This window comes from Sorex araneus, chromosome 3 (genome assembly GCF_027595985.1).
Source record: "Sorex araneus isolate mSorAra2 chromosome 3, mSorAra2.pri, whole genome shotgun sequence".
Taxonomy (NCBI): Eukaryota; Metazoa; Chordata; class Mammalia; order Eulipotyphla; family Soricidae; genus Sorex; species Sorex araneus.
The window spans coordinates 239434462-239455399 of NC_073304.1; the positions used below are offsets into that span (position 1 = coordinate 239434462).

Below are 20938 nucleotides of genomic sequence, written 5' to 3' on the forward strand. Positions count from 1 at the left end.
GGGTGCAGACATGTGAGGGCCCCTACATGCTGGAGGAAATAATGAGAAGGGTGGAGAGAAGCGTCTCAGCCTGAGCAAGCACAAATGAGCATGGCCAGCTCCCACCAACAGCCCATATGCAGAGCGAAGGAGGCAGAGGCAGAGAGTTTCTGATGAGAGAGCAGCAGGTGGATGCAGGCTGAGCAGGAGGACAGGAAACGGAGGAAGGGTTCACTGAGAAAGACATCGCCAACATTTGTCAACCAATACATTTGTGCCAACAAGAGTCCCATAAAGCCCATGGAAGGCCACAGTAGCAGACTACTCTCTGGACACTCAACACCTGAGAGCTGTGTCCAGGGGACTTCATCACAGTGCTCACTTTGGGTCTTCTGTGGGAAGGGGCAGCGCTGGGAGGGCAGAGCCCTCAGCAGATGAGCAGGACTCTGCTCATTCACTCGCTTACTCACTCACTCAGGTGAAGGTTGCCAGGAACAGCCCCCATGCAGGGCTGTGTGCATTAATCACACCCACCAAAGAAGGTGCCAGGACTCCTGAGCACAGGCAGGAGAGCAGGAGCAGAGACACTGCTTGCCAAAAGATGACCTGGCGCTGTGCAACACAGTGAGCCCACTTCCCTCCTCCCCACACAGCAAGGTGAGGAGCATGACGGGAAAGAGGAACAAGCGTCGCCTGGGAGAGCCAGGGGGTACCCCACCACCAAGTTCAATGAGCTCAGAAGGGAAAAATCAAACCCAAGAATCTGGGTAATGAAGCAAACGTATCACACTAAGGAAGCTGGAAGTTTCTCACAATGAATCTTGTGTTTGGCAAAGACAAGGCATTTGCTCTAATATTATTGCCTTGAAGAAAGTCAATGTTTGTGCCAGGGCCTGATGTTTGGGGAGGCCGGTCCCTTTGTGAGTGAAGCCGTCGCCATGGTCACAGCAGGACAGATCCCTGCCTCAGTGCGGGGCTGACATTCCTTCTCTGTAGAGAGGTGGGAGGGCTGCATTTCATTTCATTTTAGTGAGTGACCACACTACTAAAGAATGTTTTGCTCTGTTAGGATATGAATTGATAACAAATGGATCTTTATTCAACTTAAGTAACCCAGCACTCCCAACATGAACACTTTGGCTGTGAGTTTTCCATTTAAGAAAACATGTTCTTTAGTGATATAACCAAATGAACTTAATTTTATTAATGTGCAGTACCAAATTCAAAAAAATTCCTCTTGCACAACTTAAAAAAAAAAACAGCTCGATCACTTAATTCTTCATGATATTACAAGGGATTTTATAGGTGCCACACCCAGAGACGCTGGGGCTGCCTGGGCTTGTTCTGGCAATGTCAGGGGTCAGCAGATTCACCACCAGGGACACAGCTCTGGCCCTCACACACGCCAGGCAAGTGTCCTCACCACTTGAGTTCTCTGTAGAACCTAAACTGATTTTTTTAACTGTTGACAGAATATGCACAAATGTGATATGACTCAAGCTCCATCACATCAGTCACAAGAATTTTATGAAAGACAGAACTTGCTTTCACCCGGCAAAAGACAAATGTCAAAGCAGATACCAATGTGCCTTCAGCTCTGGGAGATGTAATGCCTCAATGAGGCAACATGGTAGAAAGATGTACAGATCAGCTTCAAAATCCACAATGTCTCAAGCATCTCAGAAGCCAATCAAGGTAATGTTCAACAACTGACTTAAAAAATGCTACAAGAAAACAAAGGGAGGTAAAAGCAACAGCCCTGGCATCTGAGTGGACAAGTCGACAGTGGTGCTGGGGTCTGCTCACAGAGTACAGATCACTCCCCACATGACATGGACATAGGCCTGTCATCTTTAGCTGTCTATACCAAAGAACAGGGTCAGCCCCCCATGCCTGCTGTACCACCAGCTGCAAGACAGGATGCCTACTCACACCTCTATGGGCCCCAAAAGCTGAATATTCATGCCAGAGCAGAATCTCCCACGTGGCAGGGCTTGCAGAGTGCGACAGCTGTGCACAGGCTTGCATGGGGGAGGCCTGCATTTGATCCCCAGCATCACATGGCTCCTGAAGCACAACCAGGAGCAACCCATAAGCAGAGAGTCGGCAGGAGCCCCTGAACACCTCTGGGTGCAGCCCACAAGCTCAAAGATAATAAATAAACAAACAAAAAGTCACCTTTGAGGGCAAGTTCAACAGACTATACACAGGCTTTGCATGTGGAGCCCCAGGTCTGATCCCTACTACAATATGGTCCCCCAAGCAGCCTGGAGTGACCCCAGGCACAGAGATGAAGTGCCCCTGAGCACCGCTGTGTGTGATCCACCCCCTCTCCTCAAAAAAAACAGATAAAAGACCATGTTACAGATATAATTTCTGGTTTAACTTATTTAAGAAGATTCCATTCATTTTGGGGATATAAGCAGGATAGGATTCCTTCTCTCACTTGAGTGAAATGTGATATTCCAAGCATAGTTCTTTTGATTCCTCTTTGGGACACCTGAATAGTGTTCTTATCTGTTTCCATAGGGTCCAGGCCTCTGAGGTGTATGTTAGTGCAGGAAGAATGGTGGAGTTGAAAAGATGTGCCCATTGCTGGAGGTTCTTCATCTTAACAACTTCTTTGATGCTCTTGTAGGTGTACCACAGCGCTCTCTTCCTCCTTTGCAGCTCAGGTGCCAGGTCATTCATCATGTTGTTCTCGACCTAGGTACACATAACTGCTGCATTTGGAGATGTTCGTTCCATTGAGAGCAAATGGACCGTCAGGAACTAGTCTGTTTCTCATGAACATTGTCTTCATGAGATTCAGCTGCAGTCCAACCTTTCCACACTCACGGTCCAAGTCAGGCAGCCACTTAGCTAATGTTTGGTTATTAGAATGATGTCATCAGCGAAGCGGAGGTGGTGTAGTTGCTGACCGTCTATCTTTACTCCCATTCCTTCCCATTCCAGTCATCGCATGATGTTCTTGACAGTGGCACTGAAGAGTTTCAGTGAAATGATACCGCCCTGCCAAACCTCTTTATGTCGATGATCACTTCCTTGTAGAATGGTGAGATGCTGGTGGTGAATCCGTAATACAGCTCACAGAGGATCCTGATGTACTGAGTTTGAATGCCGTTTGGCTAGGGCTTCGATGACCACTTCAGTCTCAACTGAATCAAAGGCCTTCTTTAAATTGATGAATGTAAGACAGAGTGGTATCTTGAACTCTCACGAAACCTCAATGAGCCTGGTCACCATGTGGATATGGTCAATTGCACTGAATCCTTTTCGGAACCCGGATTGCTTGCATAGTTGTCCTTCATCTAGTGTTTTGCCAACCCTATTCAGGATGACTCGAGTAAATAACTTGTAGACATTGGGTGATAGTTGCCAATGTCATGGATATCTTCCTTCTTATATAACAGAACGGTCCTGCTGGTTTTCCACTGGGACGAAACCTTGCATTCAGACAGATAGCATGTGAAGAGCCGAGGTAGTGTATTGACAAGTACTGGCAGCAGATTCTTCAGGCTTTCGGGTCTGACCTTGTCTGGACCAGTGCTGTATGCTTCTTTACTGACAAAATGGTGTGTTGGATTTTAGAAGCGAGAATGCTGGCAACAACATATTCATCCTGCGGAATTTGGTATGTGGGCAGGTGAACGTGGCTATCGAAAAGATCCGAGTAGAAGTTGTGGATAACCTTTTCCATTGTCCTCCTAGAAGATGTGATAGATCCATCAGGAAATTGGAGGGCAGTCATCTTGGTCTTATAGTTGACAAAGGACAGGCAGGCATTGCAAATATTTTTCCCAGCTTCTGATGCATCAGCCAACACTGCTGCTCTTCTCTCTTTGAGATCTTCCTTTATTGCTTCTCTGCACAGCTTTGCAAGTTTGGATGTTAGCTTGCGATTGCCTGAGGCTCGCGCCAAACCACGTTGTTGAATGAGCTTGAGAGTTTCCGAAGACAGGTGTCTTTTTGTGGCTTTCTTACTCTTGGCATTCCTTGCACAATCATGGAGGTGCTGAACCAATCTATCATATTCCTCATCGATGTTGTCAACGACAGCATCTTCCCATATTGCTGCAATAGTGCCAAAGAGCTCCCAGCTGGTGGTGGTTCTAGGAGTCTCTTCTTAAACTTTTCTTAAACTTTTCAAGTGAGAGAAGGAATCCGGAGTTCTGACCTCCATCGACGATCGAGAATCAGGGATGCTGTCTCATTTGCCAAGGCATCGAAAATCAGATGGGCTGGACACGTAATGTGCTTTGAAGATGACTGCTGGACTAGAGCTGTTACCAACTGGATTCCACGGGATGTTAAAAGAACGCCTGGCTGTCCACCTATGAGATGGTCAGACTTCTTTGTCAAGACCCTGAACGAACAATTTAAGACTCTTTGTGTTACTGGAGCGAGCAGACGCCATTAGGCTACACTAGCACGAGACAGGAACGAATGGATATGTTACTGGTATCCCTTGAGAAAATCGATGAGCAACAGGATGACAAGTGATACAAGTGAAGCAGAATAGGAGCAGTTTTTCAAAGAGGGGCTTGTTTCATTCTTTGAAGTCCATTATTTAACTTGTTTCTACCAACATCTATCCTCTGCTTGACCCATAAACCATTATATCAAAAAGGGGCTGTAGAGATGGTGCAGGGGTTAAGGAACTTGCCTTGCGTGCAGCTGACTTGGTTTGGTCCCCAGTAGCACAAGCTTCCCTGAACTTACCGGGTGCAGCACTGGAGGTCCCAGGGAGACCATGTTATGGGGGCCCAGGGGATCCCTAGCATCATAGTGCATGGGTGGCAATGCCCCCTCAGGTCTCTGTATTGAACTGTTGGCCAACTTTGGCCAAGAATTTCTGAGAGCTTCCCCCCCCCACACACACATACACCACCACCACCACCAAAATACTCAACAGGCTATAGGCAGGCTGCTGCAAGAGGCAAGAGCAGTCCATCCCCAGCGCTCTGTGGAGGAGGATGTACTAGAGAAATGAGGAGGGATGAGAGCAGGGGTAAGGAGGAACAAGAGGGGAGAGAGCAGAGATAAGAAAGAGCAAGAGCAGGGACAAGGAGAGAGGAGGAGGAACGAGATCAGGGCCAAGAAGAGATGAGGAGGGATGAGAGCAGGGATGGGGAAGAATGAGGAGGGATAAGAGCAGGGATAGAGAGAGATGAAAACAGGGATGGGAACTGGGGGAACATGGCACAAGGGAGCCCTCAAAGAAAGCCTACTAATGCTGAGCAAGGAAAGTAAGCCAGGGGAAGGGGGTTGAGATGTGGTACCTGTACCCTATACCATCTCTCACTTGATCCAGGTGCTGGCTGCTGAGCCTGGAGACTCAAGACACTATGGGTGCATCACCAGGCACATTCCACCTTCTCTGGAATGGTAGATGGCGGTTCAAGCTGAGAGCAGCTGTGGCCACTGCAACCTGCTTCATTCACAAGAGAGCAGGGAAGTCAACCTAAGGGCACACCTCAACACAGGCCGCCATGCTGGAGGGTAACTGGGCGGACAGGAGATGGGGGAGAAGTAGCATTCAAGGGGATCAGGGAAGAATGCAGGGCAGGCCTTCTGCTACCAGGACTAGCTCAGGAACTGACCTTTATAGGAAACAAGTCCACTAGACAGGGCCCTGAGGAGCCTCATGCCCTGGGTACTAGGGAAAAGCAGGGACCTCGAGTGGCAGGATGCAAGCCAGGGAGAACCTGGTGCATGGCTTCTGGAGAAGGGGAATCCCTGCAAGGACTCCTGGAGTCCTCTAATATAGGTGGGTGGCTTGGGAAAGCCATGACCCTGGGACTTAATATTAGCCAAGGGGCCCTGAAGCCCCAGCTGCCTTGATCCCTCCTCTGAAATGTTTGAGCTCACCAGCTAGCATTAGCAAGACACTCCATAAAGGGAATCTTCAGTCAGAGCTAAGTTACTTTCAGGATGTTCCAAGATCTCAAGAGCTCCAGGTCCCAGAAATAAAAAGTAGCAGCAATGACAGCACCAGATGCCCAGAGTAAAGAGGCAAAAATCACAGAAAAGAGCCAAATGAGAGTTCCAGAGCTGAGGAGTAGAGAACCAGAAACAAAACACACCAGAGGAGTCCGTGCCTACTGAGCAGAAGGGATAATGAACTTCGAGCAGACGGTGGAAAATAATGAAGTGCAAAAGAAAAAGAATGAGGGAGCTAAACAGAGCTCAGAGAAATGTGAAGACAAGAAGAAAACTACCATAAAAAAATACTAAAAATGTCCCAATCTCATGATTGACATCCTGACACATCCAGGAAATCCAACAAACTATAAATAGGACACACACAAAAGATTTACAACTTAATGCCTCAAGGAGAAATTGCAGAAAACCCACAGACAGGGAGGAAATCCTAAAAGTGAGAATCACTTGTCACTTGTCATCCTGTTGATCTTCAATTTGCTCGAGTGGGCCCCAGTAAGATCTCCATTCGTCCCTGTCACGTGTGAGTGTAGCCCAATGGTATCTGCTTGCTCCAGAAACAGGAAGAGCCTCAAACCGTTCATTCGGGGTTTGGTAAAGAAGTATGACCATCTCGTTGGTGGGCGGCCATGTGGTCTTTTGACATCCTGTGGAATCCAGTCGGTAACAGCTCTAGTCCAGCTATCATCTCTGAATCAAATTACGTGTCCCGCCCATCTGACTTTTGATTCCTTGGCAAACGAGACAGCATCCCTGATTCTTGATCGTCGACAGAGGTCAGAACTCCGGATTCCTTCTCTCACTTGAGTGAAACGTGATACTCCTAGCATGGCTCTTTCGATTCCTCTTTGGGATACCTGAATAGTGTTCTCATCCTGTTTTCATAGGACTCAGGTCTCTGAGGCATATGTTAGTGCAGGAAGAACGGTGGAGTCAAAAAGATGTGCCCAGAGCTAGAGGTTCTTCATCCTCTTAGCCACTTCTTGGACGCTCTTGAAGGCATTCCACACTGCTCTCTTCCTCCTGCGCAGTTCTGGTGCCAAGTTGTTCCTCAAGTTGAGTTCTCGACCCAAGTACACATAGCTGCTGTGTTTGGAGATGTTCATTCCACGAGAGCAAAAGGAATGTCAGGGACTAGATTGTTTTTCATAAACATCGTTTTGTTGAGATTCAGCTGCAGTCCAACCTTTCCACATTCTTGGTAGAAATCAGCCAGCATTTGTGCTGCTTGGCTAATGTTTGGCATTATGAGAATGATGTCATCAGTGAAGCGGAGGTGTGTAGTTGCTAACCATCTATCTTCACTCCCATTCCTTCCTATTCAGTTGTCACATAATGTTCTCGAGGGTGGCACTGAAGAGTTTCGGTGAAATGGTATCACCCTGCTGAACTCTTCTCTTTAAGTCAGTGATCACTTCCTTGTAGAATGGTAAGATCCTAGTGGTGAATCCGCAATACAGCTTGCGGAGGATCTTGATGTACTGAGTTTGAATCCCTGTTTGGCTAGGGCTTTGATGACTGCTTCAGTCTCAACAGAATCAAAGACCTTCTTTAAAATCGATGAACGTTAGACAGCAGCATCTTAAACTTTCACAAAACTTCAATGAGTTTGGTCACTGTATGGATATAGTCGATCGTGCTGAATCCTTTTTGGAACCCAGCTTGCTCGCATGGTTGTCCTTCATCTAGTGTTCTGCCTATTCTATTCAGGATGACTTGAGTGAATAACTTGTAGACGACGGATAACAGGCAGATTGGGTGATAGTTGCCGATGTCGTGGCTGTCTCCCTTCTTGTACAACAGTACGGTCCTGCTGGTTTTCCACTGAGATGGAACCTTGCATCAGACAGGTAGCATGTGAAGAGTTGAGCCAGCGTATTGACAAGTACTGGCAGCAGATTCTTCATGTGTTCGGGTCTGACCTTGTCTGGACCAGGTGCTGTACACGTCTTTACTGAGGAAATGGCGTGTAGGATTTTGGAAGGGAGGACATTGGGAATGACATATCCATCCTGCGGAATTTGGTATGTGGGCAGTTGGACGTAGCTGTGAAAGATATCCGGGTAGAAGTTGTGAATAATCCTCTCTATTGCCCTTCTGGAAGATGTGATAGATCCATCAGGACGTTGGAGGGCAGTCATCTTGGTCTTGTAATTGGCAAAGGACAGGTGAGTGCTGCGAATACTATTCCTGGCTTCTGCCGCATAGGCCAACACTGCTACTCTTATCTCTTTGAGGTCTTCCTTTATCGCTTCTCTGTACAGCTTTGCAAGTTCAGATGTTAGCTTGTGGTTGACTGAGGCTCGTGCCAAATCACGTTGGCAAATGAGCTCGAGAGTTTCTGAAGACAGATATCCAAAACTCTGAGCATTTTTCACGCAATCATGGAGGTGCTGAACCAGTTGATCATATTCCTCGTCGATGTTGTCAACGACGGCATCTTCCCACGCTGCTGCAATAGTGTCAAAGAGCTCCCAGTTAGTGGTCATTCAGAGAGTTCTCTTCTTAAGCCTAAACTTTGCAGACCTTTCTCCCTGCTCTTGAAGTAGAATTTTGCATGAAGGAGACGGTGGTCTGATCCTGTTTGGAATTTTGGGACAACAGCAACATCATTTAGCAAAACCTTCAATTAAAAATGATGTGGTCAATTTCATTATGGAACTGTTCACCGGGAGACTCCTATGCCCAACATTTAGATTCAGTCTTCTGGAACTGTGAGTTACCATGGATGGTCTTGGTCGACATGATGAACTCAGACAGTCTCTCACCCTGTTCGTTCTATTCTAGGCCATGGGACCCAATGTGGAGTTCTTCAGGTGACCTTTTCGGTCCTATCTTGGCATTAAAATCACCAACAATGATCTTGTAGAAGGTGTAGCCTTCTTTATAGAACTTGTCCACTTCCATGTAGAACTTCTCAATTTCTTCTTCATCGTTGTTTGATGTTTGTGCGTAGACGACGAAGATAAAAACCACTGGCAGTGAGCCACATCTATTCAAGCGTAATCATCCGATTTGGGTTGTTAGGCATTCGAATGAATCAATGCTCATGGCCAAGTTCATGTTGACAAGGACACGGATGCCACTGACACCTTTGTTGTGCATGTTCCAAGGAACAATTCTTCTCCATTGTTGAAAATGGTGTCATGTGATCGATGCCTTCTCCTTTCAGTCAGACCAATGATGTTGTACTTTGTAGGATTACATAGCTTCAGGTAGTTTAGGTTTATTGGGTTACTCCGGTCACAGTGCTCCCATTCCTCCGTGTTTATTTGTAGCTTCATTCTTAGTGTTCTGTTGACTTGTAAATAATGTTTTTCTCTTCTCCTTGAGTCCTTTGCATAGTTTATTCAGAGCAAGTCCTTTTTGTATGGACATAGGAAGACTTAACAAATGTTATGCTTTTGTAACCTGGGAGTCATTTGACTCTACATGATATTTTCCTCCTAGGCATCTGTTCTCTGGACCTAAGCCTCAGCTGCCCTTACTTCCTAGCATCCCCAAAGCAGGGTCTCGACATGGGACGAGAAGGACCCAGGGCAAGCGGTGAGTTGTGTGCTACCCTGGCATCTAGATGGGCCTGGCCAAAGTGCCTAATGCTTAACTATAAGTTAAGAGCTTGATTATGGACAAATGTTGTCATGATCCAAACAGTGATAACTAGATTCGGACCCTGCTAGGGTGAGGAATGATTAATCTGGCCTGAGTGCTGTGGTCTGAGCCTGTGACAAGATGTTGCCAGGAGAGCTGCCTTGCAAACCTCAATATATCTCTTGCTATGTCCATACAAAAACAACTAGTATTAAGATGTTAAGTGTTTGGACTAAGGAAAAGAAAAAAAACCTTAAGAGTCAGAAAGGGCTTTGGAATGCCCTGCCCTCAGGAAGGGCTTTCTTATGTTGATTTTGCTACCTGGCTGGGTACAGCCTAGAGGGCAAGGTGGGAGAGAGAAGTAGGGGGAGAGATGAGAGAAGCGAAGGAGGTGGCAGTAGATCCAGAGAGAGGCCAGAGCTGGGAGTGCGGGAGATGAGAAAGATGGAAGATTAAATAAGCGGTAACTAATCAGCAACTAGCTTGGTCCTCGTTCTTCCTTCGCCTGTCCTTCACCACCGGCCATCCCGATCCAGTCCACACACTGCGGTTCCAGGGCACCAAACGAGGGTGGTGAGACAGAGCCGCCCGGAGAGCCCGAGAGTGCACTCGCCCCTCAGCAAGCCTTAGTTTTTTACAGTACTTGATCTTCTGCGCTTGCACCATCAGGTCCTCATTGGATGCTTCTGATGCCAACATACGTGCGTTGAAAGTACAGACAGTCATTTTAGTCTTTCTTTGTTTCGGCAGTCTAGTTCGTCCCTGAGATTTTATCAGCCTCTCCTTGCTCATCCTTCTTAGGGCTCTTTCAGTGTCAGGCAAATGAGGCCCATTGTTGTTACTATTTTTGGCATATCGAATATGCCATGGGTAGTTTGCCAGGCTCTGCCGTGCGGGCGGGGTACTCTCGGTAGCTTGCCGGGCTCTCCAAGAGGGATGGAGGCTTTTAGGGCCTCCAATCGCTCTTACAGATGTTCCTATGGTTCACAACTTATTTGAACCCCATCAAATATGGTGCAGAAATTATTAAAAATGCGTATTAAGTGTCTTATGGTGTGTCCGGAAAGTGGCCTGGAGCATGGTGGTGGCTGGTTAGTGGAGGTAAAAGTGAGAATAAAGATAAAAATACCCATCATGCACCAGAAAGTCAATGAAGACCAGGTTGGGTTCTCACAGTGGGGCTGGAGGGAAGGAACAAGACAAGGCCCCTGAGAAAAACTGCTGACCAGAAATGTCACTTTGAAAACGGCAGGAGAAATGGAGATGTGCCCAGCTAAGCCAGATAGAGATGGGTATTGGCTGCACAGCCCCCTTACAGAAATACCAAAAATTTCTTTAATCCTAAAACGATCAGCCCAGGGCTGAAGTGATAGTACAGCAGGTACAGCACTTGCCTTATACCCGATATAGCCCTGAACCCACTAGGCGTTATCCCTGGGCTCAAAGTCAGGAGTAATCCCTGACTACCACTGGGTGTAGCCCACTGCCTCCCTTCACAAAAGAAAAAAATTGGAACAAAGTGACCCCTAGGAGTACTTCAAATTCATACAAAATACAAAGTATCAGGAAGGATAATCATTAATTATAAAATAATGTTAGCACATCTTTTATTTTTTGATGTAACTTTAAAAGGAATAAAACAGGATCTAAATCATGTATTGTTAGTCCCTAATATAAATCCTTTAACTACAAAACCACTTTCAAAAAGAAGGAGAAAAGGAGATATTCCAAGATTTGAAAAAAATTTCTTCGGTATTTGTAAAAAATCACAAGGGCGGCACACATGCGGGAGGGGGAGACACAATGATGTGTTGTTGTTTTGTTCTGTTGTCCGCGGGCACTTGGGGCAACTCTCTCTCACACGCACCGCTCTCGTGCGTCCGGTGTTCCCGAGCCACTGTGTATGGAACGGATCAGGACGGCTCCTCCTTGTGCTCTGCTTCTGTGTGTGCTGCTGTGCTCTCTTCTGTCTGTCTCTCTGTCTCTGTCTCTGTAGTCTCTCCTCTGGTCTCTTCCAACCTCTGTCTCTGCTTCTGTGTCTTCTCTGTTCTTCTCCAGTGTCCTCTCGTGTGTCTCCTTCTCTGTCTCTTCTGTCTTCTTCTGTCTTCCCTCAGTGCACCCACTGTCTTAGTTTATATAGCAAATTACATAGGACAGTAGCACAAAGGTGGGTTTAACATTAACAAATCAACAAAGAAGGGTAACACCATTTCTTGAGGAGATTAACAAAATCTCATCTAAGGAAATCTCATTTAAGGAGATCCTCTCAAGGGTGGGAGCCAAACAAGGGTGCGTCACGGTGTGTCCATTTCTTCCTTCCTCAGCTAGTAATCCGCTTAAATAGTTGTAGTGAATTTACTTCTAATATTTCTAGCAAATGTCATATCAGACTTAAAGTTTGGTTCTTCCTGAGGTTATTTTACTATATATTCCAGACCACAGTCCTCAGGCCACGTTAGTCTTCCTAACCCCAGCAGGGTCCTAGTCTCATCGTTACTTTTGCATCATGACAGCATTTGTCTATGATCATGCTCTCAACTTATAGTTGAGTATTGTGGCGCTTTGGCCTTGCCCATTTCGATGCCAGAGTAGCTCACAGCTTGCCCTGGGTCCATTCCATCCCTCGTCAGAACCCTGCTTTTGGGGTGCTAGGAACTAAGGGCAACTGAGTCGAGAAAGCAGATGCCCGGGAGTAAATATTATCGGAGTCAATCAGCTCCTAAGTTACAAAGCATAATATTAACTGTCTTCCTGTGTCCATACAGAAAGACCATTGCTCTAGGGTAAACTAAGTTCCCTGTGGCAAGGCTAAAAGGACAAACCCCATGTTATCCTACAGGTGTTTGGGTCACATCCAAAGTAAAGGGATATAAAAAGGGACAATTCAAATAGTAAACCAAAGAATGCTAATACCAAGAAAAATAAGATTCATATCAAAATTTGTTACCAGAGGCCTGGAGGGATGATGCAGGGGCTTGCACGGCTGCTTTTACAAGTACATACCAATTCCTATATCCCATATGCCCAGAGCACAGTCCTGGCATCTGGGATCCCTGACCCTGAAAGACTTATAGCTGTGCCATATCCAGATGTGTGAAAGCACCATAGAACAGAGTGCAACCCCAGGCAAGCAGCACAACTGTAACTTGCACGCCTCAACCAAAAGGGTAACCTTGGTAGCATGTGACAAGCCCCATACCTGGAGGAGTGTAAACCTTAGCAAGCACCATGCCCAAGTATCCAACTACAATAGGTGTACACCCCCTAATGAGCTGAAAATGTGCTAGCACCACAACTAGGTGTGTGTGTGAAGCACCAGTCATCACAGCAACAACAGGAAGAGGGGAAGGAATAAAAGAAGAAAACTGGGAGGTGTGAAAGGCTGGAAGGTGTGCATGTTGCAGTGGGAGGCCTAGATAAAACCCTGGCAATTGTGGAAGGGTCCCTGAGCAACATTCACAAACTCTGGACACAAAGCCAGAGTAGCTCCCAGGGACCACTGGGATTTTGGTCCAAAAATGGAGGAGAGGAAGAAAGGAAGGAACCAGAGAGAAGAAAAACTAGGTACAGAGAACTTGATACGCCACTAACCCAACCTAAAAGGCAGACCCAGAGTTGAACAATGTGCACATTCCCATTCTCCCTGTACACTGAGAAGCCACTACAGACACAACAGGGTACACTCCCATTCTCCCTGCACCACACCACAGACACGACAGGGCATACTCCCATTACACTCCCATTATCCCTGTACAAAGAGTACCCACCATAGATACATCAGGACACAACAGGGCACACTCCCATTCTCCCTGCAGAGTAGTACTATAGACACATGCCTCACAAACTTCAGAGTGAGACAAGATAAAGTGTCTTCTTTGGCCATAATAGATTAACCTAGAACTCAGGAAAAAAAAAACCGGAAAATTCACAAATAAGTAAAAATTAAGCAATACATTTTAATTAGCCAATAGGTCAAGGAATTAATTATAAGGAAAACTATATTGTAAATGAGGTAAGTGAAAATAAAACACATCAACACTTAAGGGATGTAGAAAAGCCATCTCATCAGATTTGTAATCATAAGCAGCTCCTTGAAAGAGATCACAGAGACTGAAAGAGGACCAAAGGGCTAGAGCACTTTGCATATAGGAGCACTTGTCTGATAATCCCTGAGGGAGTGCCTCCCCCAACAATAACAACAAAGAGATCTCCAATCAATAAACTAATTAATTTTATGACTCAAGGATCTCAGAGAAGAAGAGCACTAAACACACAGCTGGCAGAAAAAAAAAAGAAAGAAAGAAAAGAGCCATGTTCAAAGACATTTCTTTTTAAAAAGAAACCTATAAAACCAAAACTTGATTTTTTTTTTTGGCTTTTTTGGGTCACACCCGGCAATGCACAGGGGTTACACCTGGCTCATGCACTCAGGAATTACTCCTGGCGGTGCTCAGGGGACCATATGGGATGCTGGGAATTGAACCCGGGTCGGCCAAGAGCAAGGAAAATGTTCTACCCGCTGTGCTACTGCTCTAGCCCAAAAACTTGATATTTTTAAAGGCAAAGAGAGTTGACCTAAAACTGATTGTGCTAGTAATTAAAATTTCCCAACAGAGATAGTACAGCGAGTAGGGGACTTTCAGCACACAGCTGACCCAGGTTCAATCCCCATCATCTGATACCTAGGTCCCTAGAACACTGCCAGGAGTAGTTCCTAAGTGCAGATCCAGGAGTAACCCCTGAGTACTGCTAGGATCGTCCCGAAACAAAAACCAAGCCTCCCAACATAGAAAAGCCCCAAATCAGATAGCTTCAAGTCAAATTCTGCCAACTATTTAGAGAATTAACACCAAACTCTTGCACAAAATTTAAAAAAAAGAAAGAAAGAAAGGAAAAAAGAGAAAACACTTTTCATTTTGTTGGTTTTGGTTTTGGTTTTGGGCCACACCTGGCTGTGCTCAAAGGTTACTGTTGGCTCTGCATTTTGGAGTAACCTCTAGCGATGCTCAGGGGATCTTATGTGGTTCCCAGATCAAACCAGGGTCAGTCACATGTAAGACAAACACCTTAACCTCTGTACATGTATTCTCTGTCCCAGAAACCATTTTTAATTCATCCATGAGACCACAATTACTCTGATTATTTAGTCAAAGATGTTACAACAATAGATAATGACACACCAATACCTTTTATGAACATATATGTAGAATTTCTGAATAAGCTAGCACATTAAAAAAAATAAAAAAGGAATCAGCTAGCATATCAAAAAAATTGTACACCATGGCCAAGTGAGAGTTTTCCTCAATAACGTAAGGATGGTTCAATATATGAAAGCAATCATTATATTATACCACCTTAAGCAAATAAAGGGGGAAATACTACATGTTTATCTCAACTGCTATCAAAAACAGCTGAATAAGATTTATCATCCTTCCTAAGAAGACACTCAGCAAAATAGAAGTCAACTTATCCAGAATAATAAAGCACTCTTACTAAACAATCCAGGTCATGGAGGCAGCTGCAGGAGGGAACCTACCTTTTTGACCTGGGTTCTCTGGTGGAGAGACCAGAGGTGACATCGGAGTTGGAACAGTTTGCCTAAATCCTGTTGTGGATGCCTTTATGAACATCTCTACAAACCACAGTCTCTCAATTTAAAACCTCATTATTGTTTAAAGGACACAGGTGACATCATGTTCAGAAGTAAAATACCAGTAGCCTGTGTTCTCCCTTATATCAGGGATTAGAAAGGGTGCCTGGTGGCAGAGCATGAGCTCAACAGTCTGAGGCACAGGCTTTGCCTGCAGGAGGCCCAGGGTCCATTCCCAGAACCACATGGTCCCCATACCCCTGACGGATCTATCATATCTTCCAGAAGGGCAATGGAGAAGATTATTCATGACTTCTACTCGGATCTCTTCGACAGCCACGTCAACCTGCCCACATACCAAATTCCACAGGATGGATATGTCATTCCCAACATCCTCCCTTCCGAAATCCGACATGCCATTTCGTCGGTAAAGACAGCACCCGGTCCAGACAAGGTCAGACCCGAACACAAAAAGAATCTGCCACCAGTACTTGTCAATACACTGGCTTGGCTCTTCACATGCTACCAGTCTGAATGCAAGGTTCCATCCCAATGGAAAACCAACAGGACCATTCTGTTGTACAAGAAGGGAGACAGCCACGACATCGGCAACTATCACCCAATCTGCCTGTTATCTGTCATCTACAAGTTATTCACTCAAGTCATCCTGAACAGAATAGGCAGAACACTAGATGAAGGACAACCATGCGATCAAGCTGGGTTCCAAAAAGGATTCAGCACAATCGACCATATCCACACAGTGACCAAACTCGTTGAAGTTTTGCAAGAGTTCAAGATGTTGCTCTGTTTAACATTCATTGATTTAATGAAGGCCTTTGATTCTGTTGAGACTGAAGCAGTCATCGAAGCCCTAGCCAAACAGGGATTCAAACTCAGTACATCAAGATCCTCCGCAAGCTGTATTGCGGATTCACCACTAGGATCTCACCATTCTATAAGGAAGTGATCACTGACTTAAAAAGAAGAGTTCAGCAGGGTGATACCATTTCACCGAAACTCTTCAGTGCCACCCTCGAGAACATCATGTGACGACTGGAATGGAAAGGAATGGGAGTGAAGATAGACGGTCAGCAACTACATCACCTCTGCTTCGCTGATGACATCATTCTCATAATGCCAAACATTAGCCAAGCAACACAAATGCTGGCCGATTTCTACCAAGAATGTGGAAAGGTTGGACTGCAGCTGAATCTCAATAAAACGATGTTTATGAAAAACAAACTAGTGCCTGACATTCCTTTTGCTCTCAATGGAACGAACATCTCCAAACACAGCAGCTATGTGTACTTGGGTCGAGAACTCAACATGAGGAACAACTTGGCACCAGAACTGCGCAGGAGGAAGAGAGCAGCGTGGTATGCCTATAAGAGAGTCAAAGAAGTGGTAAAAAGGATGAAGAACCTCTAGCTCTGGGCACATCTTTTTGACTCCACCGTTCTTCCTGCACTAACATAGGCCTCAGAGACCTGGGCCTACGAAAACAGGATGAGAACGCTATTAGGGCATCCCAAAGAGGAATCATAAGATCTGTGCTTGGAGTATCACGTTTCACTCAAGTGAGAGAAGGAATCCGGAGTTCTGACCTCTGTCGACGATCAAGAATCAGGGATGCTGTCTTTTTTGCCAAGGCGTCGAAAATCAGATGGGCCGGAGATGTAATGTGATTCAGAGAGGACAGCTGGACTAGAGCTGTTACCAACTGGATTCCACAGGATGTCAAAAGACCATGTGGCTGCCCACCAACGAGATGGTCATACTTCTTCGTCCAAACCCTGAATGAACGATTTGAGGCTCTTCCTATTCCTGGAGCAAGCAGATACCATTGAGCTACACTCGCACGTGACAGGGACAAATGGAGATGTTACTGGCGCCCGCTGGAGCAAATCAAAGATCAATGGGATGACAAGTGATACAAGTGATGGGAATGCCAGCGACCAAACTGCTTTCAACTCCTTGTGTCCCATATAGTCCCCCAATCACTATCAGGCATGGACCCTAAGCACAGAGCCAGGAATAAGCCCTGAGCATCACTGGGTATGCCTCCCACCCTCCCCCAGGAAAAACAAAAGAAGAAAGAAAAAGAAAAAAAAAGACAACAGTTCCATTCACAATAGCATAAAAATAATAAAATATTTAGGACTTATTTTAATGGAAAAGACAAAAGATTTGAGCACTTAGGGCGGCTATAAAACAAACTTGAAAAATTTTAAGAAATTTTTTAAAAATTTCTTTTTTTTTTTTTTTTTTTTTTTTTGGTTTTTGGGTCACACCTGGCGATGCACAGGGGTTACTCCTGGCTCTTCACTCAGGAATTACCCCTGGCGGTGCTCAGGGGACCATATGGGATGCTGGGATTCGAACCCGGGTCGGCCGCGTGCAAGGCAAACGCCCTACCCGCTGTGCTATCGCTCCAGCCCCTTTTTAAAAATTTCTTAAAAGTTAATGGAAAAATATTTTGAGTCCATGGGTTAGAAGACTAAACATTGCTTAAAAGGAAATACTCCGCAATCAGATCTACAGATGTGATGCAATCCCAAGTAAAATCCAACAGTCTTCTCGCAGAAACAGGAAATTTAATTTTTATTTAATTTTATCTTTTGAGATCTAATTTTTATATTTATATAATAACATTAGAAAATCCCAGTCTACAACCACATGCAAAAAAATGGGCTTAGAACTCGATCTGACACTATGCACAAAAGTCAGATCAAAATGGATTAAAGACCTCAACATCAGACCACAAACCATAAGGTACATTGAAGACAAGGTAGGCAAAACCCTCCAGGATATTGAAGATAAAGATATCTTCAAAGACGACACGGAACTAAGCAATCTAGTAAAAACAGATCAACAAATGGGACTACATTAAACTAAAAAGCTTCTGCACCGCAAAAGATACAGCGACCAGAATACAAAGACTATCTACAGAATGGGAAAGGATATTTACACAATACCCATCAGATAAGGGGTTGATATCAAGGGTATATAAAACACTGGTTGAACTCTACAAGAAGAAAACATTCAACCCCATCAAAAAATGGGGCGAAGAAATGAACAGAAACTTTACCAAGGAAGAGATACGAATGGCCAAAAGGCACATGAAAAAGTGCTCTACATCACTAATCATCAGAGAGATGCAGATCAAAACAACCATGAGATACCACCTCACACCACAGAGGCTAGCACACATCCAAAAGAACAAAAGCAACCGCTGTTGGAGAGGATGTGGGGAGAAAGGGACCCTTCTACACTGCTGGTGGGAATGTCGGCTAGTTCAGCCCTTTTGGAAAATAATATGGACAATTCTCAAAAAACTAGAGGTTGAGCTCCCATTTGACCCAGCAATACCACTGCCGGGAATATATCCCAGAAAAGCCAAAAAGTATAGTCGAAATGACATCTGCACTTATATGTTCATCGCAGCACTGTTTACAATAGCCAGAATCTGGAAAAAACCCGAGTGCCCTAGAACAGATGACTGGTTGAAGAAACTCTGGTACATCTATACAATGGAATACTATGCAGCTGTTAGAAAGAATGAGGTCATGACGTTTGCATATAAGTGGATCAGCATGGAAAGTATTATGCTAAGTGAAATGAGTCAGAAAGAGAGAGACAGACATAGGAAGATTGCACTCATCTGTGGACTATAGAATAACAGACTATAAGACTAACACCCAAGAATAGTAGAAATAAGTACCAGGAGGTTGTCTCCATGGCTTGGAGGCTGGTCTCTCATTCTGGGCAACTCAGAGAAGGGAACACCAAGTAAAATGTGATTGGAGGTCATGTGGGGGAAAGATGATGCGGGCCCAATATAGACTAGAGACTGAACACAATGGCCACTTAACACCTTTATTGCAAACCACAACACCTAATCAGAATGAGAGAACAAAAGGGAATACCCTGCCATAGTGGCAGTGTGGGGTGGGGGGGAGACAGGACTGGGGAGGGGGGGGAGGGATGTTGGGTTTACTGGTGGTGGAGAATGGGCACTGGTGAAGGGATGGGTTATCAAACTTTGTAAGGGAGAAACATGAGCACAAAAATGTATAAATCTGTAACTGTACCCTCACATTGACTCACTAATTAAAAATAAACTATTAAATTAAAAAAATGTTTATAAATTTAATCTGATAATCTTATAAAAACTATAAATTACAGATTATTCCCCTTTTCAAAAAAAAAAGAAAAAAAAAGAAAATCCCAGTCTAACAATTTTGAAAACTAAAAACAAAAAGGGAGGACTTACACTTCCCAATGACAACACTTACCACAAAGCTACAGTAATCAAAACAGTGTGTATGTTCTATTGATTTTCAGCAAGGGTGCCAATACATTCAATGGAGAAATGCTGAGGCAAATGGATATCCACAATGAACAGAATGAAGCTGGACTCCCACCTCATGCCATATATAACTATTAGCTCAAAAATGGGACAAAGACCTAAATGCAAGAGTTCAAACTATAAAAGTTTTTTAAGAAAACATGTGGGTGAATCTTCATGAACATGGCTTAGCAATGGTTTCTTAGATATGATAACAAAAGTGCATTCAATAAAAAGAAAATAATCAGATTTCGTCGAAATTAGAATTTTGGTGACTGGAGAGACAGTACAGTGGGTAAAGCACTTGCCCCATATGGATATGGTCCCTTGAGCCCACCAGGAGTGGCCTGAGCTCACAGCCAGAGGTAAGCCCCGAGAACCAGCAGGTATTGTCCCAAAACAAAACAAACAAAAAAGTCTAATGTATGTGCATCAAAGGTCATCCTGTAAGAGTTAACACAATCCAGAGAATGAGAGAAGAAAATTGTGAATCATATATCTAGTACAGATCTAGTTTCTGGAATACAGAGAATGCATACCAAGCATTTGCCAAGATAGGTCATAACGTGGACTATAAACTAAACTTACATTACTTTTCTAATTAATTATTTTTTGGTCTTTGAGCACACCTGGTGGTGTTCAGGTATAGCCTCCAGTTCAGCAGAACCTGAGGGATTGATACTGGGACTCCAAGCAAAGCGTGGGCTCCAGTCCTTGGAGTCACCTCCATGCCCTAAACTTAATAATTTAAAGATTCAAGTCAAAGTAAGCTCTCTTATTAGAAGTGAATTAACTCAGAAAAGAGATATCTTAAATAACCTGTAAACCTGTAAGTTTTCAAAGCATACTTCTAAAATAACTCATACATCTCCATTGTGAGACTTGTTGTTACTATTTTTGGCATATTAGATACTCCACATGTAGCTTGCCAGGCTCTACCATGCGGGCGGGATACTCCTGGTAGCTTCCCAGGCTCTCTGAGAGGGACAGAGGAATCTAAGCCGGGTCAACCGCATGCAAGGCAAACACCCTACCCACTATGCTACCACTCCAGTCCAAGGTATTTTTAACTGAATGAAAATGAACACAAATCAGAATATTTGGGATGTTGCTAAGACAGTAATTAGAAGGGCACTTTAAATCACTAAACACTAGTATCAGAAAAGAAAGAAGTGGGGCCAGAGTGGTAGTACAGCGGGGAGGGCTTTTGCCTTGCACGCAGCCAACCTGGTTTGATCCCCTGCATCCCATATGGTCCCCCAAGCCCGCTAGGGGCTTCCTGTGTGCAGAGTCAAGAGTAACCCCTGATATCTTTGGGTGTGGCCCAAAAACAAAAAAAAAAAAAAAAAAAAAGAAGAAGAAGAAGAAAGGAAGAAAAGAATAAGGTCTCAGGTCAATATCCCCAGTCTCTCCCTTAGTAACTGGAAAAGAGGGGTCCAGGAAGTAGTCCTGTGGTAGAGCAACTGCTTTGCAGGGGCCTAGACTGT

The 20938-nt window shown here is 44.7% G+C and overlaps 1 protein-coding gene across 14 annotated transcripts in view; it reads right to left on the bottom strand.

The window, feature by feature from the left end:
• The window catches only part of B3GNTL1 (UDP-GlcNAc:betaGal beta-1,3-N-acetylglucosaminyltransferase like 1), a 103392-nt gene that overhangs the window by 79715 nt on the left and 2739 nt on the right, over positions 1-20938 (bottom strand). The gene's annotated exons all lie outside the window — the stretch shown is intronic.